Here is a 15,262-nt window from a genome sequence, read left to right as displayed (position 1 = left end):
GCAAGGAGGGGCGCACCTCCCCCTCCCCCGCCCGACTGGCCCCACGCATTCTCCTTGCGGCTCGGGGAGACGCCTCCCGCCGCCGCCGCCGCCGCCGCCGCCGCCTTTGTCCGCTCGGGGAGCTGCGACGCGCCGCAGCAGCCGGCGGCGCGCGCGGCGACGGCCGCCTTGGTGCGGCGGTAGGGCGCGGCGTCGGGCCGGTGGGACGAGTGTGTCGCCTCCTCGTCTTGGAGGGCGAGGCCGGGGGGCGGCTGGGTCGAGATCTCAACCTCGACCTCGCGCACGTCGAGCACTCGCTCGACCGTGTTTGCGGTCCCGTCCTGCCGCGGTACGGAGTGCTAATTAGTGTTAATTAGTGTTAATTAGTGTTAATTAGTCTTAATTAGTGCGGTCCCGTCCTGCCGCGGTACGGAGTGTTAATTCGTGTTAATTAGTGTTAATTAGTGTTAAGTAGTGTTAATAGTGTTAATTAGTGCGGTCCCGTCCTGCGCGGTACGGAGTGCAGGTGTGAAGAGAGCCTGCTCACGGCTCGGCCGTGTGTTTGCGGTCCCAGGCCTGCGTTCTGAGTACGCCGACATGAGGGCGGGAGGGCGGCCTTCTGCAGTGTCTCTCAGAGCGGCGCGTGAGTGCGAGGGGCGGCGAGGAGAGTGGAGACGGCCGAATGCGGTTGAGTCCGTGCCCTCTCGAGCGCTGGCCGGGTGAGAGAGGAGCACGTCCTCTTCTTCTTCTAGGCGGCCCAAACCTCCATCGCGTCTGTCAGCTCGAACGGCAGCACCATGTTGCCGTACCCGCGGCCGCCGCGCGGGGCGCCGCCGCCGCACCCCGCCACGAGCGCCGTTGAGGCGGCGTCGTGGTGGCGCGCAAAGGCAAGCGCCGCCTGCGTGCGCGACGGGAACCTGCCGAGGTGGAGCAGCTCGCCTGCTCACGGCTGCAGCTGTGAAGAGACGCCCGCTCACAGTGTCGCCCGGGGCGAGGGAGGAGCAGGCTCGCCGTCGACGATGGTCTTCACCTCGTACGCGAACGTGCCGAGCCGCTCGAGCCTCGTCTTCGACACACAGCGGTACCCCGTCTCGGAGCGCGACGACGTGTACAGCGTGACCCCCTCCGCCCGCACCTCGGCCAGCGCCTTCTTCTCCGCCTCCGCCGCCCCCGCCCGGTACGCCTTGACCTGGTCGGCGCGGCTCAAGCCGGCGAGCGCGTCGTCCGTCGCCTGTTCACAGCCGCGCGTGTGGAGAGAGCCTGCTCACGGCTGGGAGGCCTTGGCGGGGCGTCCTGTCGCCTCGACGCTGCGAGGCAGCAGGTGGCAGTGCGGGTTGTCCGGCAGGGACACCTCGACTAGCCCGCCCGCCGCCGCCTCCTCCTCCCCCCCCTCCCCGCCGCCGCCCGCCGCCTCCTCCTCCTCGCCCCCCTCCCCGCCGCCGCCCAACCTGACGAGGAAGCGTGGAGCGCCGGACCGAGTGACGGGCGGCTGGAACTGGACGATCGTCCCGCCGCGCCACGTCGCGCCGCGCAGCGCCCGCACGCGGCGGCCGACCAGGCTCTCGTCGTAGACGTCGGGCGGCGGCGGCGGCGCGGCGGGCGTGTTCGGCCGCGGGGCGGCGGACGGGGGCGCGTCGTACGTCTTGTTCGAGCAGCGGCGCTGCAGGCAGGGCTGGCGCAGCGTGCCGACGCCGCCGAACTTTGGCATGTCGGCGCAGAAGCGGCACGCGCCGCAGTTTGGCGCCGCGCACGCCGCGCACTCGCCGCACCGCATCTTCTTCTGCCGCACGCGCGCCTCGCCGCCCTCGCCCTGCAGCCCCGCGGCCTGCGCGGCCGCGGCGTCGCCCGAAGCCAACGCCGCCGCCGCATGGCTCAGCGCCGCCGCCCGCCTCTCCGCCCTGGCAGCCTCAGCCACCCGCGACCGCTCCTCCCTCCGCCGCGCCGCCGCCGCCTCGCGCCGCGCCGCGCGCATCCGCTGCCGCTTCTCGGACAGCGCGCCGGCGAGGTAGTCGCGGTACGCGAGCGCCGCCTGGGAAGTGGGGAGGGGTGGGGAGGTGGGGGGAGGTGGGGAGGGGTGGGGAGGGGGGGGGAGGGGTGGGCAGGGGTCGAGGACTACCGCCGTAGAGACTTCACAGTTGGCTATGCCGTGCACGAGGCTAGGGCTGCCTCCCGCGGCGTGGCCATATCTCCCCATATCTCCCCATATCTCCCCAAGGGTTGCCTCCCGTGGCGTGGCCGGGTGGGTTCGGGTACCATGGGGTAGGGGAGGGTGGCTTCGGGTGCCGAGGGGTAGGGGAGGGTGTAGGGCTGCCTCCCGCGGCGTGGCCGGCAGTTGGCGTAGTGGTAAACGAGCGCTAACTAGTGCTCACTAGTGTCTGCCTCCCGCGGCGTGGCCGGCAGTTGGCGTAGTGGTAAACGAGCGCTAACTAGTGCTCACTAGTGTCTGCCTCCCGCGGCGTGGCCGGCAGTTGGCGTAGTGGTACATGAGCGCTAACTAGTGCTCACTAGTGTCTGCCTCCCGCGGCGTGGCCGGCAGTTGGCGTAGTGGTACATGAGCGCTAACTAGTGCTCACTAGTGTCTGCCTCCCGCGGCGTGGCCGGCAGTTGGCGTAGTGGTAAACGAGCGCTAACTAGTGCTCACTAGTGTCTGCCTCCCGCGGCGTGGCCGGCAGTTGGCGTAGTGGTACATGAGCGCTAACTAGTGCTCACTAGTGTCTGCCTCCCGCGGCGTGGCCGGCAGTTGGCGTAGTGGTACATGAGCGCTAACTAGTGCTCACTAGTGTCTGCCTCCCGCGGCGTGGCCGGCAGTTGGCGTAGTGGTAAACGAGCGCTAACTAGTGCTCACTAGTGTCTGCCTCCCGCGGCGTGGCCGGCAGTTGGCGTAGTGGTAAACGAGCGCTAACTAGTGCTCACTAGTGTCTGCCTCCCGCAGCGTGGCCGGCAGTTGGCGTAGTGGTACATGAGCGCTAACTAGTGCTCACTAGTGTCTGCCTCCCGCAGCGTGGCCGGCAGTTGGCGTAGTGGTACATGAGCGCTAACTAGTGCTCACTAGTGTCTGCCTCCCGCGGCGTGGCCGGCAGTTGGCGTAGTGGTACATGAGCGCTAACTAGTGCTCACTAGTGTCTGCCTCCCGCGGCGTGGCCGGCAGTTGGCGTAGTGGTAAATGAGCGCTAACTAGTGCTCACTAGTGTCTGCCTCCCGCGGCGTGGCCGGCAGTTGGCGTAGTGGTACATGAGCGCTAACTAGTGCTCACTAGTGTCTGCCTCCCGCGGCGTGGCCGGCAGTTGGCGTAGTGGTAAACGAGCGCTAACTAGTGCTCACTAGTGTCTGCCTCCCGCGGCGTGGCCGGCAGTTGGCGTAGTGGTAAACGAGCGCTAACTAGTGCTCACTAGTGTCTGCCTCCCGCGGCGTGGCCGGCAGTTGGCGTAGTGGTACATGAGCGCTAACTAGTGCTCACTAGTGTCTGCCTCCCGCGGCGTGGCCGGCAGTTGGCGTAGTGGTACATGAGCGCTAACTAGTGCTCACTAGTGTCTGCCTCCCGCGGCGTGGCCGGCAGTTGGCGTAGTGGTACATGAGCGCTAACTAGTGCTCACTAGTGTCTGCCTCCCGCGGCGTGGCCGGCAGCTGGCGTAGTGGTAAATGAGCGCTAACTAGTGCTCACTAGTGTCTGCCTCCCGCGGCGTGGCCGGCAGACTTGTGCTGCCTCCGGGCAGCCTCTTCTCCTTGCCGTCGACGTAGAAGGCGCACTCGTACCCCGCCGCCCCGCCGCGCCCCCCCAGCGCGGTGCAGCCGCGCACATGCCGCCAGCCACCCTCAGCAAAGAGCGAGCGCTCCGGCGGCCCGCCGTCGCCGCCGTCGCCGCCGTCGCCGTCCTCGCCGCCGCCTTGCCCGCGCCCCTCCCCGCCGCTGGCGGCGGCGGCGGCTGTCGGTGGGGAGAGCTCCCCCTCCCAGTCCCCGTGCCAGTGCAGCCGGATCGTGTGGTCGGGAAGGACCATCTCCTCCTCCTCCTCCTCCTCCTCCTCCTCCTCCTCCTCCTCCTCCTCCTCCCCCTCGTCTCCGTCTCCAGCCATCTCCTCGCCGCCCTCCTCGCCGCCCTCCTCGCCGCCCGCCCACGCCTCCTCCGGCGCGTCGCACGAGATGCCCGCCGCGCTCATCCCGCACACCCACCTCGCCTCCGCCCTCTCGGGCACCTCGCTCGCCCTCACCCTCCGCCACTTGCCGCACGCGTCGCACTGCAGCCAGTTGTCCTCGCCATCGCCCGCCGCCTCGCCCGCCGCCGCCTCGCCCGCCGCCGCCTCGCCCGCCGCCGCCTCGCCCGCCTTGGGCGCAGCGGCAGGCTGCTCCGCAGCCTCGCCCTCCTCCGCCCCGGCCGCGCCGCCGCCTGCGCCGCCGCCCTCCCTGGCGGCGGCAGCGGAGGCGCCGGGAGAGGCTTGCTCGGGAGTCTGGGGTGGCGGAGGCTGGGGCGCCGCCTTGGGCGGCCGCAGCCGCCGCACGCGGTGGGTGCCGTGGTCCGGGTCGAAGCCCACGATGCGGCCCTCCAACCACACTCCCGGCGCCGCAAGCCACTGCACCGACGTGCCCACCAGCGTCGCGTCCCACGCTACGTAGGGAGACGCGCCCTCCGCCATGTCGAGCCGCATCAGCCGCTTGCCCGCGACGCGCCGCCGCTCGCCGCCCTGCGTCACCGGCGGCGGCAGCAGCCGCGCCTCGCGCCGCCGCCTGTCGCAGTCAAAGCGCAGCTTGAACGGCGGCGGCGCCTGCTCCGGACGCGGCATCGCGCCGCCGACGGGCGGGCGCCGTGGCGGCAGCGACGGTGCCGCCTCCTCCTGCGCCGACGCGCGGCGCTTGGAGGGCATTCGGACCTGCGAATAGGAGCCGCTCGCGCCACCGGCTAACACGAATGGGGCAAAGAGAAGGCCAAAAAAAACTGTCGGCGCCACGTCGCGCCGCATGGTGGCCGCGCTGCGCCGCTCGCCGCTGGCGCGCGGCTGATCGCGGCGCCGACTCCGCGGCGGCGCCATCTCACGCAGCGGGGCGCGTCGCGTCGTCGGCGCCAAAACAGACGCGAGCTCGCGGCGCGGCCGCGGCAGCAAAAACATCAACCGTCTACTTCTCCTTCTCTTCTCGTCTCGTCTCGTCTTGTCGCAGGCGCACACGCGCGCGACGTACGCTCGTGTCGCCGCGTTCGCTCCGCGAAGGTCTCGTCTTGTCGCAGGCGCACACGCGCGCGACGTACGCTCGTGTCGCCGCGTTCGCTCCGCGAAGGACGATTCGAACCGGGAGCCAGTCGGCGCAGCGACGGCACGCGGCGGCAAAACGCACGACGCTCACCTCATGGAGATGCTGCTGCTTTGGCACCCCCTGATATAATGCTGATTTTTTGCTGAGCGGGGCGGAGGCACGCGGGCGGCGGAGGCGGCGGCGGACGACGTCTACTACCTGGCCGTCCCCTGTGGTAGCTTAGCGATCAGGGAGGATCTACCTGTTCGGCATCGAGGAAGCTGCTGGGGGAGAGAGGGGGGGAGAGAGGAGAGGAGGAGAGGGGAGAGGATGAGAAGAGGAGAGGAGAGGAGAGGAGAGAGGAGGAGAGAGGAGAGAGGAGGAGGGGGAGAGGAGAGAAGAGGGGAGGGGGTGAGAGGGAGGGAGGGAGGGAGGGAGAGAGAGGGCGGAGCGAGCAGAGAGAGAGGAGAGCCTTTGAGCCTTGGCACCAGCCAGGCAGTTGATTTGGCCCTGGCACCAGCCTTGGCAGTTGAGTTGGCCTTGGCACCAGCCTTGGCGGGCGGGCACGCGGGACATGCACAGGCGCCAAGGGGCGCGGCGCCGACAATCACGGCGGTGATTGCGGCGCAGGTGGGGGGACGGGAAGTCCGTCGGCGTTGCCGGGGGCCCAAGGAAGCGCGAGGGAAAAATTCCGCCGCTGAGGGCGCTCGTGCGGCAATAGCCGGGTGGAGGGGGGAGCGTGCCGGACGGGGCGCCGTCGCGCCGTCCGACGGTCTGCTGCCCCGCGCAGCAACCGTCGGGCGACGACCCGGGGGCCAAAAACCCGGCGACGACGGCGCTCTGGATGGGGCGTGACCTCCTGCCTCCAACCTCCTTCCTTTTTTGAGCAGGTGTGACGCCGCGCGAGCGACGCTCCGAGATCGCCCGAGATAGCGCGGCGCGGCCCCGAGATCGCCCGAGATCGCCCGAGATCGCCCGAGATCGCGCGGCGCGGCCCGGGGCGGGGTGGATGGGTTGGGAGCGAGGGGGCGAAAGTGTTCAGTGCGGTAGATGGTAAGCTCGAGGCGCGTGAGCCGGACCTGTGAGCCGGACCACCCCCTCTTGTTCCCTGCGTTGTTGAGCCAGGACTCAACATACTCGGGCTTTCATCCCAAACTGTCACTCCCCTTTCTCCCGGCCGAGGTGGGGCGCGCGCGGGGGCGGCGGGTGTGCGGGATGTCTGTGGGCCCGAGAGCGATATGCCATGTCCGCCTTGCGTTTGTTTCATTCATCGAAGGCTAAGCTCAAAAAATTCTCCTCGCCATTAGGCGGGGCGAGGCCGGGGCGGCGGCGGGCGCGGGGTACGGGGTGCGGTGCGGTGCGTGCAATCGTGTGTGGGCGTCATGTTGTGTGCCTTCGCTTAAGTCTAGCTCAGAAAAAACAACTTCCTCTTGGGTTGTCTGTTTTCTTTCTCTGCATAAAATTCTTTCTTTGGGGTCACGGTTAAACAAAACGAATCTGCGAGGCGAGGCCGCTCACGCGGCCCGATGGGGAGGAACGGGGCGAGCCCCCTCCAACCCACCCGCGCTAGGTCTCGGGGGACGAAGGGGTCACACCCGACGACCTCGGGAACTAGCCGGGGCAGTCGGAGAAGTGGCAACTCCGTGCACTGACGGTCGGCCGCCAGAAAACACGCCTCCGTGGCTCGGGTTACACCAATCCTCGCTACCCAACGCGGCCAAAGGATATCCACCTCGAGAACCTCGAGAACGGTTAAACAGTGCGATCGGCCCAAAAGTAAAAGTCTTTACTTCCAACACCCGGACGTTCCCAGGGTGATGGAAGGTTCGACGCACCCCCGGACTGGGAAGAGAGGTCCCAGGAGCACGCTCCTGGGCTGTCCGCCCCGCCCCCCCACTTGCCCTGACTGCACAGGATAGCGTGCCCCGACGAACGGCGACACATAGCGGGGGACACCACGCCGGGGGGCATGCCTAACTTTGGTGCTTTGTGTGGGTCGCGTTCCCTTGGTAGCTGTGTGGCTGAAGCCCTCGTGCCGCTGGCTTGCCCCTTCCAGCGGCTGGCCCCTCGAGACGACTGTCGGTGCTTGGCGGGAGGAGGGGGAGAGAGAGGGAGGCCCGGCCGGTAGGAGGAGAGGGAGAGGGAGGCCCGGTGGGAGGAGAGGGAGAGGGAGGCCGCCTTGGGCTCTTCTCCTACCCTGGGCTCGAAGCCCCCGACGCGCGGGGCGCCACTGGCACTAACACAGGTACACCAGAAAAAAGAATTTTAGCACAAAAGGCGCTCGCACAGCACGGTTCACGCGACAGACAGGGCGCGGGCGACGGCTTCCTAGAGCCTCTCACTAGCCTGTGGGCCGCGCTCTCGTTTTGCCTCCCCCCCCGACTTTCTCAGAGTTTGGCCCACCAGGGTCGTTGGTTGTCGTCGATGCTTCGGGCATGGGAATCACGCCTTGACTGCGGATCAGCCGCGGAAGTTGCCCAAAAGGCGTGATGAGGTCTTCGCCGCCGCCCAGTCAGAATTTAGGCACAACAGGCGATAACTGCTGCCACCGAGGCCGTCGGAGGCCTTGTTGAAATGCACAACACCGCCGCCGTTTATCGCGCAGCCAGATGGAACCCAGTAGTTGCTGTATCCTGTATCGGGCGTCCTCCCGGACCAACTGGCTGACTGTGGGGTGCCACTCACTACCACCCAGTTGTTTGGATCCAAACTCAACAGATCCCATGCAGCCACGCATTCCTCGAGGCTTGCAATCGCGGTGCCGGGCGAGTTGGCAGCCCCGCACTTGGAAATGACCTCGGACTCGCTCGGATTAAAGGGGGCCAGGTACATGACGTATTTAGGCTTGTTGAGGCACAACAGGCGATACCCGCTGCCACCGAGGCCGTCGGAGGCCTTGTTGAAATGCACACAACACCGCCGCCGTTTATCGCGCAGCCAGACGGAACCCAGTAGTTGCTGTATCCTGTATCGGGCGTCCGCCCGGACCAACTGGCTGACGGTGTGTTGTCACTCTTCTTCTCCCCCAACATATCCCATGCAGCCACACACTCCTCGAGGCTTGCAATCGCGGTGCCGGGCGAGTTGGCAGCCCCGCAAGTGGAAAGGACCTCGGACGGGCTCGGATTAAATGGAGCCGAGTATATGACGTACTCGCCCAGGCATGCGTCGCCACATTCAAACTCTGACCCCAAAGCCGGTCTGGCAAAGCTGGGCCCCCCCATTATAGAGCTGAACGCAAGCGTCTTCGCGATCGCACGGCGGATGATGAAGTTACCAAACGGGTGCGCATCGCCGATCTGATCATCAGGCGAGCCGAAGTTGCTACTCCAGTCGATCCCGGTGGGGACCCCGAGGCACGCCGCGAGAGACTCGCTCCCGGGGAACGTGATTCCAATGCTGACCGAGACTTGCGGGTAGGGCACGTAGATCCACACACCGATCTGGGCGTAAATGCCGGCCCCCTGCGGTTGGGGAAGCGCGACCTGGTCCGGTTTATATTCGATGTATGGCGTCAGCTGCGTGTTGAGGTTCTCGCAAAGGCCGGTCAGCCCCGAAGTGGTTGCCGCGCCGCACAGTGCCAGGTCTGCGCCTACCTTGGCCTCCCACCTGACGCCCGCCTCTCCAGAGACGATGACCACGACGGCGATGTAGGCCTCCAGGCGCAAGTTGATGTAAATGTAAGCGCCCATGCTCACCGAGAGGCTCGCCGACACAGTGCCCTCGGCAACCAGAGTGACGCCATCCCCATCTTCCCGCCTCTCTGCGACGCTGGAGCCGCTACCATCCATCGTGATTGTCCAGCTGCGATGGTAGCCGACCCGGCCCTCGACGACCGCCTGGCCCTGAAAGCTGGCGCGCATCTCGAGTGGCAGCCCCATCTCGAATGTCGGGGTGATGCCAAAGGCTAGCAGAAGCGGCACGACAGGGACCTGCTGCGTCTGGCTAAACCTCACCTTTTTGCCGGTCAAGTGCTCGATCAGGTCAATTTGGCGGTGCTCTTCCATTGCGAGTTCTGCTTCCGCCTTGATCGCCACAGACGCCTCGAGCGTAAACTTTGTGACGATCTCACCAATCTCCAGGGCACTTTTGATGCCGCTGCCGTCCAGGCATCTCATTGTTGCCGCGTTCGGCCTGTAGCCTCCGACGACATCATAGGTAGCGGAGGCGCAATCCTCTGGGGTGACGGCAGGATCTGGGTCGTAGCAGTAGTCCCACTCCGGTCCCCCTCCGGGACCGGTGCAGCCCGGAATCGTCTCGCCATTCGAGCGCTGGAAGCACTTCAGCCCGGCGGCGCACTGGTCGTCGTCGTCGCACTCGCCGGTGCACGCCGCGAGGTCGGTGGCGTCGGGGTCGTTGCCGCCGGACAGCTCGACTCCTGGCCCCGAGCAGACCAGCCGGTATCCCCCGCGATGACCGCAATTCTCCCCACTACCTTTGTAGTGCGGCGTATAGGAGTTGTCCTGCGCAGAGCAACCACGCGGGACTTTCCCAAAGCCTTTGTTGCCGCATTTGCCTCCCCCCGTTTTCAGTCCTTTCTCGGGAACAGTGAGAGCCTGTTTCGCGAGTGCTGTAACCGCAGCTACGCATTCATCTTCGCTTGCTTTTACGCCATAGTCACACTCTTTGCTTTCGACAGGTGCTAGGTGCCAGCACAAGGCCCCATCAAAGTACATATCTTGCCTTCCCTGTTCATCGCCCACGCCTTCGTACAAAGCCTCAAAGCTGGAGTCGGAGCATAGGCTTCCGGCTTTTCGAAGATACGGCTCATTCGTTTTCTTCTCGTACCCCTCCTTGTCCGCCACGCACCACCATCCATAGTCGCACTTGTAGAGATAGTGTGTAAGGGAGTTCTCTATCTCAGCGGTTTTGAAGACGGGCTGAGAGTTCCACGTTTCCTCGGACTTCGTGTAGATTCCGTTGAGGAAGGCGTGGATAATGGGGCTTTGGATCTGGAAACTCTTGCATGTCTGGCAGTCGTCCTGCTCCAAACGTCGCATCTCGCTGAGCGCCATGGTAGAAGCAGCGACAGGCGAGGCGGGCTGCAGCTCCGCTGCCATCCGACGGCGGCCGACGTCCTTAAAACGAGCGACAGCAGCATCCGCGAGCTTCGCTTGGATAATCTGCTCGCCGCGATGGAGCGCGTCCATCATCAGGGAGCTGTGGAGCGTCGGATTCTTGTGCGCTTCGTGAAGCCGGCGATGGCCCTCGCCACTGACGTTGTGCAAGGCGGTGACTGCGATCTCGTGCAATACGGTTCGCGTGGTGTCGACCTCTGCAAGACGGCGCTTGCAGCCGATCCACCCCTTCACTCTTCTTGTAACGTCGTCGACAAAGTCGAGGACTGGGTCTACGATCTTGTTGTTGAGCCACTCGGCCACAGTATTCGAGATGAAATCGCGAAGCGCGGAGCAGTCGATTTCTGTGCTCACGATTTGCATGCACGCGTTGAAGGTCACACCTGCACTCACCGTGAGAACCTTCTCGCCGTTGCGAGTGATGCCCAGCGGCTCTATCTCTCGCATTGCAAACACCGACCCCGCCGGACACGCTTCGTCCGCGCCCTCTGGGACGAGGCAGATTTCTCCGATCTTCTGGAGACTTTCCAGCACAAAATTCTGCACCACGTCGCAGCCAAAGCCAACGAGAGGCGCTAGGAGCTTGTTGGTCAGCGCGTTCACGAGCCAATCGAGTGCATCCTCAATCGCGTCGCCGATCTTGTCGAAAGCGCTGCAAGCCTGATCACCAAGCCATCCTACCCCCGCCTCAAATTTTCTCTTGGTCCATCTCGTCGCCTTGCTGAATGCACGTTTGAGACCAAGCTGGCGGCGGGAAAGCCCTTCGAGTTCAAACATCTCGCGTCCGGGAAGAATGAGCGTGTCCATGAGTTGAGTGATGCCGTTCGTGTCGAGGGACTCGCCAAGCGGGGTGACAAGATCGCCAAGCGCAGCCATATTTGCCTGCGTCACCGGCTGGAATTCAACCCACAGATCGTCGTCATCGAGCTCGTTGTCAAGGCGGTCCTGAATCGAGAAGACGCCGACACCCGGCATCTTCTTGTGGTTGGTCTCAAGGAGGAGCATGCCGAGTTTTACTTCGAAGATGCGCTGTGTCTGCGGGGTGTGGGGGGTACGGGGTCAGGGAAGCAGGGCGAGGGGTGGGCGCTAGTGTATCAGCCGCGCCTTTGACACGTTGGCGATGTCCAACGCCCAATAGGAGTCCTCCGGATTCGAGGTCGGTTGAACGCCATAGACGGATACGGAGCGCCGGGAGGACCAGCCAGTGATTTGGAACTCGACGACGGCGTCCTGCAGACCGAGGCGAAGCTTCGTATAGTCTTCGAGTTCTTCCGCCGACGCCCGCAGGAGCTCGCGGGCAAGCTCTTCGACGTCGACGTCCGCCTTGTACTCGGCGGCCTGCGTCGAAACCGCGGCACCGTTGGCGTCAACGAGCACGCCGCTCGTGTCGGTCGCCGCCGCAGTCGCCACCGCGCCGCCATTGGCGTCGACGAGTACGCTTGTCGTCGCGTTCGAGCCGTCGCGGTGCCACTCCATGGCCGCCTTCTCCGTCTCGTCGTCGGGCGCGACCATAGGCTTGACGCTAAAATCGGCGCTGGCAACCTTGATCGCCTCGCCGGTGTCGGACGAGACAAGCAGGCCGCCGTCGCCAACCTTTGTGTCCTTGACTGCATAGACGATCCCCGCGGTCAGCCCCGCATTGATGCCGACCGAGGCGAGCAGCGCGAGCAATAGCACGAGCGCAAACCTCCGGAAGACCTGGGAGATCTTGCGCTCCCTTGCGGCCTCCTTTTGGGCCTCCTGCTCCGCCGCCGCCTTCGTGGCAATTTCCTTGGCGACTTTGCTAGCTTCTGCCGCGTCAATGACACCATCGTTGTTCGTGTCGAAGCCCCGCATCACCGCCGACGAGCTCCTCATCACCTCCGACGGGCCGCCGCCGGACTCTGGCGGCGACGGCGGCGGCGAGAAGACCGGCGGCGAGAGGGCCGCCGTGCGGTTGCGCCGCCAGCGCAGCTGCCGGAGCACGAGGTCGGCCGTGGCAGCAAACACGCTCACGGCGAAGAGGAACGAGAGAGGTATAGCACCCTCCGTGAACCACGAGAAAGTGGTGCTCGACGCAGAGGATTCCACGGGAGCCGCTGCTGCGCCGGGGAGGCACGCGATGGCTGCGGTGAGGCAGACGGCCCACGCCACGCCGCGCCGAGCCCCCTTTCCGCTCGCCGCGGTCGGCCAGGAGGCGACGCAGGCGATGACGAGGAAAATGAGCACGATTGCGGGCATGAGAAGCGGCGAGCAGCTCGCGAGCGAGGACGCCTTCGAGGCGACGGCGGGCGAGAAGGCCGAGGACGCCGCCGAGGCGACGCCGGATGAGAAGGCCGAGGACGCCGAGGCGACGGCAGACGAGAAGGCCGAGGCCACCGCCGTCGGGCTAGGCACGGCGGGCGCGCAGTGGCCAAAGGTGGGGATGCAGACGAGGAGCAGCCACCGCAAGGCGCCCTCGGCCTTCGTGTAGCCGCCCCGCACGCAGTCGGCCGCCGCCTTGAGGGCGGCGCCACCGCCGGCGCCGCATGTGCCAGCGACGGCGCCGCTCGTGCCAGCGGCGAATGGCGCCTTGCCGGACGTGGTCTGCGGCTCGCGGCGCCAGTTCGGGCGGCGGCCGCCGCGGCCGCGGCCGCGTCCGCGGCTCTTGCCAGTCTTCGGCTTGCGCGGGCAGCGCCTTGCCTTGCGCCGGCACTTCCCCGAGCGCCGCGACTGCAGGTCCGCCCACTTCTCCCGTTGCTCGGCAATGAGATCGAGCGCGGCCTTCGCCTTCTTGAGCCGCCCCTCCCAGTGCTCGCGCTCCTTGGCGGCCTCGGCCTCAGCCTGCCCCGCGCCCGCGACCGCGCCAAGGGGCTTGGGCGCCACGGGCGCAATGCCGCCGGAGGTGGGGACTCCCGGCGACGGCGACTTCTTGCCGTCGGCGGGCGTAGCCTGGTAGACGACGCTCTCGCCCAGCCGGCGGACCTCGGCCTCAACGCCGTCCGCGTAGCCCGGTCCGGAGCCGCTGCGGGCCGACGCGGGCCCGCTCTTCCCCGCCGCCATCGGCGTGGGCAGGCCCGGGTAGCAGGTGGTGTCCTGCAAAGCGCGATAGGGGCACACGGGAAGGGAGATTATTACCGGCGGGAGAGCGAGGAGTGCCAGGAGAGAATGCTGCGGCGCGCTCACCGTTGGGTCGGGCGTGTTGGAAACGGTCTTGGCCGGCTTCTCGACCTCCTTGGCAGCCTCCTTGGCGACGGCCTCCACCTCGGCGACGGGCGCCTCGGCGACGGGCGCCTCCTTGGAGGCGGACACCTTGGTGGCGGCGGACTTGATGGTCGCCTCCTCGATGGTCGCCTCCTCGGCGGCGGCGGCCTCTTCGGTGGCGGCGGACTTGGTGGCGGACTCCTCCTTCACGGCCACCTTCTTGCGCGCCAGCAGCCCGCGCGAGACGCGCTGCATGATCTTCGCAGCGCGCGGCTCCGCCAACCCGATCTCGACGCTGGTCAGAAACACCGGCTTGGAGGCGTAGAAGCTGTCCTCCACGACCATTGACCGGTCGGCCCACTCCTGCGGGGTACACGGGAGAGAGAACAATACGGGTGGGTGGAAAGCTAGGAGTGCCAGGAGAGAACGCTGCGGCGCGCTCACCGTTGGGTCGGGCGTGTTGGAAACGGTCTTGGCCGGGTTCTCGACCTCCTTGGCAGCCTCCTCGGCGACGGCCTCCTCGGTGACTGGCGCCTCCTCGACGACTGCCTCCGCGGCGGCGGACACCTCGCCGGCGGCGGGCTTGATGGTCGCCTCCTCGGTGGCGGACTCCTCGGCGACGACGGCCTCCTCGGAGGCGGCCTCCTCGGTGGCGGCCTCCTCCTTCACAACGACGTCGTTGTTGACGCCGCACGCCTGCGCGAGGGAGAAACGTAAATGTTTGGAGACGGGGACACCGCAGGGACAATGCCGATCCTGGCGTAAAAGTGCGCACCTCGCTCGGCGGCAGCGTCAGGCTCGCGCGGCGGCGCTGATACCACTCCTCATACTCCGCACTGGAAGCGAAGTAGCCACCGACCTTGACGGAAGCCGTTGGCCCGAGCTCGGTCTGAACCTGGGCCCCCTCCGCGAAACAAAAGCTGATTGGCACCTTTGCGAGGCTCCGATGGAACACGTGGGGGTTGTCGAACCAGACGCCCTTTGTTGATCTCACAACCAAGAAAGCCGACTCGCCCTCGCTCTCATTGAAGTCGACCATGTAGCGCCTCTCGGCGCGCGTCCTGCAGAGCAGAGAGAATGGGGCCGCCCGTGAGAGGGGTGAGGCAAGGCGCCTGCATTGGTCGGAACAGCTATGCGCATGTGTGGGGTCTGAAATGAGAGGAGAGTGACGGGGGACAAAGCTCGGACGTTGAGCCTGCGGAGGGCGGCGTCACGAGGGAGCGGGCTAAAGTTCATGTCGGGCGAGTGTTGCAGGCGACGAGGGCCAGAGAATAAAGAGAGGCCTTGCGGGCGAGGGCGAGGGCAAGGGCGGCGGTGTGGTGGTGGTGGTGGTGGTGGGTGGGTGGGTGGGGGGGGGGGGGTGGAGGCGGAGAGGAGGCAGGAAGGGGGCGGGGGCTGCGGCGGCGGCAGTGTCGACGGCAGGGCGGCGAAGGCATCGGTGGCGGCGGTGAAGGCTGCGGCGGCACATTGCGCGGCGGAGGCGGCGGCACAACGGCGGCGGTGGCCCGGAAGTGGCAGCAACGAAGCGGCGGTGGGCGAATCGTCGTTCATAGCCTGGCCGCAGTAGTCAGGCACGCACGGCGACGCGTCGTTCATTGTCTGACGAGGCGCGCGGAAGGGATGATGGCGGCGCGGTATTCCCGGCCGCGGGTGGGGCGGTTGCGAGCGGAGCTCCGGTGGCGAGGAGAAGGCGGACTGTGCCAGAGGGAGAGGGGCGCGGGGAGGACTACTGGCCTGCACGAGCGCCTGATGCCGATCAGGCGAGCCTCTGCTGGTCGAGATGCCCGGCAAAGATGCCAGTCAGGCCGACGATGGTCATCGAG

Source organism: Emiliania huxleyi, assembly GCF_000372725.1.
Source record: "Emiliania huxleyi CCMP1516 unplaced genomic scaffold EMIHUscaffold_3, whole genome shotgun sequence".
Taxonomy (NCBI): Eukaryota; Haptophyta; order Isochrysidales; family Noelaerhabdaceae; genus Emiliania; species Emiliania huxleyi.
Note: the sequence above shows the minus strand (reverse complement) of the source record.